Genomic DNA, 7,578 nt, shown 5'->3' with positions numbered 1-7,578 from the left:
CTTTGTCAGTGTGTCCTTTGCCATTCCCTATCACTCCTCCTTGAGAGAGACTTCACCCTGATTCATAAGGAAAAGGGGACGGCATGTTCTCTTAGCTATTTCCTGCTGAAAAGGGATGCTGTAGGTTTCAGGGTGAAATTCTGGGTGTAGTCAGTAGGGAGCTAGAATGCTGACTCAAAGGCCACACTTCTCTTGGTTCGAATCCACCAGTGGCTCCATGGGGAAAAGACGAGTGATCTCCTCTTGTGTGATTTACAGCCTCAGAAACTCAGACATAAGTTGGCTCTAACTCAAAGGCAGTGAATTGAGAGAGAGACATTCTGAACCACGGGATTTCCAGGTTGAGCTTTCCATGCAGATAAATTAATCCAAAAGGTTAGGAAACAAGTAAATATCAAGACTCTGTGGTGATTCCTTGGGAACCCTTGCCTTTGGCCACATGTTAACATTAGAGCTTTAATGTGGGGATATGTTCTGTTGAGTTTGTAGAAACTATCTACAAGACAAAGCCCTTTCAACACTTCTTAGAGCCCTCCCACCCTGTTTATTTTACCTGTACTATTCCCAAAGTCTCAGAACGAATATCTGAAATGAACATGTGTTTCCTTGTGTGACACCTGAGGACCTAGAAAATGTACTTAATTTGGTAAAAACATTCAGTTAGGATTCTAGAAGTTTCCATATGCTCTACAGCATGCAAATTGTTCTGAGTGGGCTCAAGTGACTGGATTATATGCTGGATTAACTGGAGTTTCAGTCACCTCCCAAATCCACCACTGCAAGATTCAAAATATGTAACTAACACTCCCCATAAAGTTGGTAGAATCAATTATTTTTTTTGAACAGTTAGAAAACATTAGATTGTCCCTTCACATTGGCTGCACCATCAGTCAAACAAGCTATATAACTTTTCATAGGAATTCTGTTTGATCTGAGAGCATCTGTAACCGTCTGGAACATATTTTCCCAGGACTCTCCTTGGAGCTTTCTATAGATATCAGATGTTCTCCCCAGAATCTGTGACATGTCTTCGGATTCTTGAATAAACATCAGTTATGCCTCTGTCTTGAACAGTGTCAATCTGACTTGAAAACCTGCCAGCTTTCTTAACATCACCACCAGCAGACTTCTTAATTAACGTGCTGATACTATGGATAGACTTATACTAAAATTAGAGTCGTATACACAGATCTTCCACTTACTTTAAAAACTCACTTTAGTTTCCATACATGTAAGGAATGTTGGATCAAGTGACAAGCTGAGAAGTGCAAGTGGGGCTCTGTCTCACTGCTTACATTTGCCAGTTGTCTGCTGACAAAGGATAAAGCCCTTTTCCATGGCCCAAAGTTCATTAATCGTACAAAATAAAAATACTTCAGCACAACTTGTTCTATCTTCATGTACTTTTGATTGTAAAATGAGAGACTGGCGATGTGATTAATAGTACTTATTAAATGGGAACTCTCCATCTCTTATATAATCTCTCTGACATAAATGTCCTGTGAATTACATCTGAAGCATACATTACCAAAAAATAAAGAATCTACTTAATTAATTTTAATTAAAGTGTCTCAGATAACCACACAGATGTGCGTATGAGAATATTCTTCTCAAAGTTTCTTGGAAATTAAAAAAATATATAAAAATTTGTGCCACAATAAATAGCTAGTTTATAGTATATACTGTACTATTGTTTAAATTATTATGGAGAGAATTTTTTCTATTTACCTGAAAAGATAGTCCACCTATACTTTGGTGGCCTAGTGACAAGAAGCTATGAAGACACAGTGTTCAAAGCCACCAACCGCTTCACAGGAAAAGGATGGGAAATCTCCTCCCATGCAATTAACTGCCTCTGAAAACCTGCCTGAGGGTCAGCTATGGATCGGTTCTGACTCTATGGTGCCCAGTAACAACATTACACCATAATAGATTATTTCCTTATGTGTCTACTAAAAAGACCTCAAACTCATTGTCAAGTTGAAACGAAGGGCTAAGCATTTAGCCCTTACACCACTTCTTGGAAGATTTTAACATAGAAAATTCCAAAGAGCAGTTTTACTTTGTCACAAGGGGTTGTGATGAACCAAAAATCAGCTCAAGAGCTCCTGAAAGCAGAAAAGAGAATCCAGGAGCCATAGATCTCCCTAAACCTTCAGTCTGTGGAGGAATCAGGACACATACACACTTAACATCAACAAAGGAATGCTTAGGACGGAGTTGATTACAGGGTGCTGTGGTCTATGAAGACCCTAGAGCAGGGCTGTTCAAAATGTGGTCCCTGGACCTGCAACATCTCTGTCATTCGGACATTATTAAGAAAAATAAACGCTCAGATCCTACTAAAACAAACAAACAAACAAACCATAAAAACCCAACAGAAACCAACCAACCAAACAAACAAACAAAAAAAACCCCAGACCAGATCACAGATCCAATGACTACCACAGAGACAGAAAGGCGGGAGGTGGGGAGAGAAATCTACAAATATGGGAGAAATCTACAAATATGGAAGTCCTAGAAATGGTATTGGGTTATAAATGATGGAAGGAGTTGAAATCATAAATAGAAAACAGCAAGAAATTTAAAAATTAACACAAGACAGAGATAGTATAATCAGCGCAGTACAGAAACAACAGAAAAACCATGAAAATATAATACGGAATATCAAAACTTGTATTGCAGAACTTTTCAAAAGGTTGGAGGAACAAAAAAGTCGTATAAAACTGGGACAGAGAATAAGTGATAATAAAGACGTCCTTCTCACAGACACAGAAAAGGAAAATGGATGGACAAAAAGCAAGCAGCAATGATAGAAAAAAGGAACATAGCAAAAATGGCAATGATAAAACTGAATGAATAATCACACTCAATGTGAACGGCTTAAACATGAAGATTAAGAAAAAAAGAGTAGGTTAATGGGTAAAAACAACAACAAAGTTCATCAATATTTTGGCTGCAAGAGATACATCTAAGAAATGAGAAAAATGGAGTAAAAATCAAAGATGGAGAAATATACCAAGAAAAATGTATCCACAAGCAAGCAGGAGTGATGATATTAATCTCTAATAAAGTAGACTTCAGGATAAAAACCACCACACAAAATAAGGAAGCGCACTATATAATGATTAAAGACACAATAAATCAAGAAGACACATCCCTAGTAAACATCTACCCAACAAATGATAGGCCTGCAAAATACATAAAACAAAGATTACCAGAATTAAAAAATAACACCACAGTTCTTGAAGACTTTAACATGCCACTCCCTCAAGGACAAGCCAACTTGATAGAAACATAATAAAGATGCAGAAGAACTAAATGATACAATTAGCCACCTCAACCTTACAGACATAAACAGGGTACTTTAGCCAAAAACAACAACAACAACAACAACAACAAATCCAACAACAACAACAACAAATCCCTCCAATTTACTTTCTTCTCAAGCGCACATTTTGTTTTAACTGTGGTGTTGGAGAAAAGTACTGAATATTCCATGTATTGCCAAAGGAACAAACAGGTATATCTTGAAGAAGGTGTAGCGAGAGTGCTCCTTGGAAGCAAAGATCATAATACTTCATCTTACATACTCTGGACATGTTGCTAGAGGAGGTTATTCATTGGAGAGGGCTATCATGTTTGGGAAGGTGAAGGGACAACAAAAAAGAGGAAGACCCTCAACCAGATATATGACACAATTCCTGCAGCTTGAGTATAGCAGATAATGAGAATGTGCTCAAGCATCTCAGGTACTGTGAGGATGGCACAGGATAGGACAGGGTTCAGATCTGTTGTTAATAAGTTCCCTATGAGTTATTATTGAGTCAATGGCACCCAGCAACAATAATTTCAAGTATGCAAAGTACTTTCTCTAGAATCAACCATAGATTACGAGACATGGAAAGCCTCAACAAATCCAGCATCACTGACATAATTCAAAGTATATTCTCAGACCACAATACCATTTATCTAGAAATTAATAATTATAGGATAAAGGATAAAAAGTTGCCCCTTTGGAAGCTAAATAATATCTTGCTTGAGCACTTGTATGTCACAAAAGAAATGAAAAGAAAATAAAAAAGTTTCTGAAAATAAATGAAAATTCAACAAAGATTGAGTAATGATGGGCAAGGCCCAATGCTTCTTGATTTTATAAAACATAATGCATGGAAATGATTGCATGAAACATAATATGAATAAAGAATAGAGTGAAATACACTGTATACGAACTTTGTGAGCAAACAGATATCTAAGACAAAAAACAAAGTAAAAAGAAAGAAAATAAGCAAATAGCTTGAATAAGAAATGAAAGAGGTGACATCACAACAGAATCAACTGAAAAAAGACAATAATAGAATATTATAAAAGTAATAATCCTATAAAATGGAAACCTAGAGGGAATGGAAAAATTTCTACCCAAATTGACACACACAAAAGTGGAATGCTTGAACAGACTCATCACAAAAGAAAAAGTTATCCCTCCTCCCCAGAAAAAAAAAATTTGATCAAGATAGCTTCATGGGTGACTTCTAACAAATATTTGTAGATGAATGATCAATAGTTCTGCTTAAATTATTTTATAAAATAGAAAAAGAAGGAACATGCTTAAAGTTAATTTATGAAGCAAGTATTATTCTAATACCAAAGCCAGGCAAAGGTATCACAAATGAAGAAAACTATAGACCAATATCCCACACGAACATAGATGCAAACAACCTTAAAAAAAAATTCCGTCAAGCAAATCCCAACAGGGTATCACAAAAAGCAATTCATCATGACTAAATGAGATTCATAACAGGTATGCAAAGACAGTTCAACATAAGAAAACCTATTCATTTACTTCATCACATTAATAATGCAATAAGAAGAACCACATGATCCTGCCAATTAATTGAGAAAAGGTCAGAATAAAAATCCTATACTCCTTCTTGATTAAAACACTCAACAAAATATGAATAGAAGGGAATTTCCTCAACATAGTGAAAAGTATATACACAAAACCAAAAGCCAATATCTTTCTCAAAAGAGAGACTAAAATTCCCTTGTGGACAGGAAACTGTCAACAATGCCCATAATGACCATTCTTATTCTCTATTATATTGAAAGTAATTGACAGTTTGTTGTTTTTAATGTACCATCAAGTTGGAACCGACTTATAAATGACCCTACAGCACAGTTCCAGTTGTTTTTCTGCTGATGTGCTATTCCAGTTGTTTTTGGATAATCTTCAGTATAATCTTTCTTGCATGTGAAATCATTGAGATTGTTCTATAGTTTCTACTCCCTGTAGGGTCACCTTTCTTTGGTATAGGAACAAATATAGATCTCTTCCAGTCAGTTGGCCAAGTGGTTGTTCTCCAGATTTCTGAGCACGTCCAGGGCAGCATCTGGGTTTAGAAGGGGTCGTGGCACTAGGGATAGTATAGCGAATGTCAAATGGATCTTGGCTGAAAGCAGAGTGTACCAGAGGAATATCTTTCTGTTTCATTGACTATGCAAAGGCATTTGACTGTGTGGATCATAACAAACTGTGCCAGACTCTGAGAAGAATGGGAATCCCTGAACACTTGATCGTGCTGATGTGAAACATATACTTGGATCTGGCGACAGTTGTCAGATCAGAGCAAAGAAACACTGCATGGTTCAAAATTGGGAAGGGGATGCATCAAGGATATGTCCTATCTCTGTATCTTTTCCATTGGCATGCAAAACAGAATATCCAAGAGGCTGGGCTCAGGAAAAGTGTGGCATCAGGAGACATGTGCATTATGCAGATGTCACAACCCTCCTTGCAGAAACTGAGGAAAACTTGAAGCATTTGTAGTAGAAGGTCAAAGACTGCAGTCTTCAATATCAATTGAAACTCAACATCAAGAAAGCAAAGATCTGACCACTGGGCTGACTGGCCAGTGTCATGATAGATGATGAAGAAATTGAGATTGTTGACAGCTTCAGTTTGCTTGGCTCCACAGTCAACACTATTGGCACCAGCAGGCAGAAAATTAAAAGACAAATTGCATTGGGAAAGTCGGTTGCCAGAGACTGCTCCAGAGTACTGAGGAGCAATGTTGTTAGTCTGGAGACTAAGGTGCTCCTGATACAGGCCAGCATCTTTGCAATTACTTGCTATGCATCAGAAAGTTAGACAATGATTAGGGATGATAGAAGGAGAGTTGCTGCCTTTGAGCTGTGGTGCTGGAGAAGAGTATTGGGGGTACCATGGACTGCTAGGAAAACAAACAGATTCATCCTGGAAAGGGATAAACCGGGCGGCTCCTTAGAGGCAAGGATTCTGAGGCTCTGTCTAACAAACTTTGGACATGTTGTAAGGAGGGACCGGTCCTTGGAGAGGGACATCATGCTTGGGAGAGTGGAGGGACAGCGCAGGAGAGGAAGGCCCTCTATGAGAGGGATTGATTCAATCACTGAGGCAAAGGGGTGAGATGTGTCAGAGACAGTAAGATTGACAAGGGATAAAGCAGGGTTTAGGGCTGTTGAACTTAGATTCATTATGACTTGCTGGCAACTCAACGGCACATCATCAGTATCACCATCATCATCATAAATGAGTAGTGGAGAGGGGAAGGAGAGAAATATAACTGGTAGACAAAGAATATTACAAGGACCAAGACAGGGGAGGATTAACCTGGGAAGAATAAAGGTAAAGATAATCCAGGCATTACAAATAACAAAGAAGAATAAAACATATATAACTGTTTAAAAGGGAAAAAGGAGAAAGAATGTGGAAGAGAGCAGAAATCACTAGGACAACAGAGAATAGTGGGTGAAGGGAGAGTGAAGAAGTAGGTGCGGTGCAATAGAGACTTGAGGTGAGAGAGAAAATAGACTGAAAGTTAGTAATTATATAAAACACAGTGTACAGAAATTATTTCATAAAACAAAATATATGTGGATGAACTAATGGTTGTATAAAAGCGAATGATGGTAAAAATATATAATATTTTTTTAAAAAATGGGAAATAACAAGTGTTAATGACATTATGGAGAAAGTGAAATCCTCATCCAATATTGATAAGAATGTAAAATAGTATAGACATTGTGGAAAAGAGTTTGACAGTTTCTCTAAATATTGGCCAAAGTATTACCATATGACTCAGTAACTAAATCTGAGATATATCTCAGAAGAAAGCAGGAACATAAACAGGAACCTAAAAATCACTGATCATTGCAGTACTTTTCACAGTAACGAATATGTTGGAACAAGGAAAATTTCCATCAACACCTAAATAGATACACAAAAGTATTGTAAATGTTTGCGGAGGAATATTGTGCTGCCATTAAGATTAAGAAAAGCGATGTATGATAGGGTATTATGGTTATCACAAGAGTCCACAATTAAGGTTGCATAGTGGAAAGTACTTGGGGTGTTGGGAAGGGTGCAAGGGGATTGTGTACCAGGGAGGGAGTGTTTCTTTTACTTTTGAAAGAGAGAAGCTAACTGCAGTGTGGGGAGGGCTGGGCGGGGAAAGAAGTGCAGCAATGAATGAATGGAAATCCAAAATCTCTGCAAATGTTCATTAAAATTATTTTTAAAAGAAGAAGATAGTCACTTTA

The sequence above is a fragment of the Elephantulus edwardii genome, unplaced genomic scaffold, assembly GCF_000299155.1.
Source record: "Elephantulus edwardii isolate Elephantulus edwardi_28Jun2011 unplaced genomic scaffold, EleEdw1.0 scaffold00165, whole genome shotgun sequence".
NCBI classification, from domain to species: Eukaryota; Metazoa; Chordata; class Mammalia; order Macroscelidea; family Macroscelididae; genus Elephantulus; species Elephantulus edwardii.
The sequence above is the reverse complement of the archived record's forward strand: the minus strand, read 5'-3'. Positions refer to the sequence as shown.